General features: G+C 45.3%; 1 protein-coding gene across 1 annotated transcript in view; it reads left to right on the top strand.

Moving 5' to 3' along the window:
• The window catches only part of LOC109463013 (sodium/potassium/calcium exchanger 2-like), a 15452-nt gene that overhangs the window by 7727 nt on the left and 6762 nt on the right, over positions 1–963 (top strand).

Raw genomic sequence — 963 nt, 5'->3', positions numbered from 1 at the left:
AGTCTAAAAGGTAGAGCTGGTGTATTCAAGCATGTCGATTGACTGACAGGCTGGAAATTAGATTATACCTTCAGCGCAATGAGTTATCAGAGTCATGTACTGAAGCAATAGTCTTGTTGTAAAGGCACAAGAATACAGAGGGATGTTAATTATGGTGAGATAGGAATCACTAAAGTATGATTAGAAAGCTTGCATCTCAAAGCAACCATGTGACGCAGAACTGTATTCCATGTGCTGGAGATGTCACCTTCAGTTCTTGGGTAAGGTGACATTAGATTATGTCGACTAGATTGACCTTTACCATAGAGGAGATCTCACTCATAAGAAGAGGGTCTGCATGGGGGGGTCCTGGCAACGGTTAACGGTAAATTCAGCAGGGCCGATAACGCTTAACGGTAAATTCAGGACGGTCGGCAACGCTTAACGGTAAATTGACAGGCTTTTTTTCGAGCTGCACTGGATTTGGTATCTCGCTTTGTGAGAAAAGGTGATCACTGACAAAATTACGTATACCTTACATGTAATGTGTTCCCTAGCTGTGTTTCCCACCTGCCCTGGTCCCCGAGTGCGTCCACAAATACCGGGGTGTCCGAGTCGACGTCGGCCAGCTTGCATTTTTTTTCAGCCAAGTTTTACCGATGGATTGTGAGAGGGCGCTCGTAATCTAGGGGGGTCCGGGGGAATGCTCCCCCGGGAAATTTAGGATTTTTAAGCCTTCAAAAACGCAATTTTCCGCATTTTGAGAGGCAAATCATTGGTGTTGAGAGTGTTCGTCGGTCCTTCTGATGTTTTCATATTTTACTCAAGATTTTTGTTAATTTGCCTGTCAAGGTTGACGGATTCATTTTTAAAAATTCTGTAACTCTCCCCAAACTTCCGGAAATTGAAGGGAAAACTGGTTCTGGCTAGAGCCGAAGGGACCGAGCGCAGAATCGCGAGTCGAGCGCCAAAGGCGCGAGCAAT

This window comes from Branchiostoma belcheri, unplaced genomic scaffold (genome assembly GCF_001625305.1).
Source record: "Branchiostoma belcheri isolate BF01 breed outbred unplaced genomic scaffold, Haploidv18h27 scaffold121, whole genome shotgun sequence".
NCBI classification, from domain to species: domain Eukaryota; kingdom Metazoa; phylum Chordata; class Leptocardii; order Amphioxiformes; family Branchiostomatidae; genus Branchiostoma; species Branchiostoma belcheri.
This window is presented reverse-complemented; position numbering and strand designations above follow the sequence as displayed.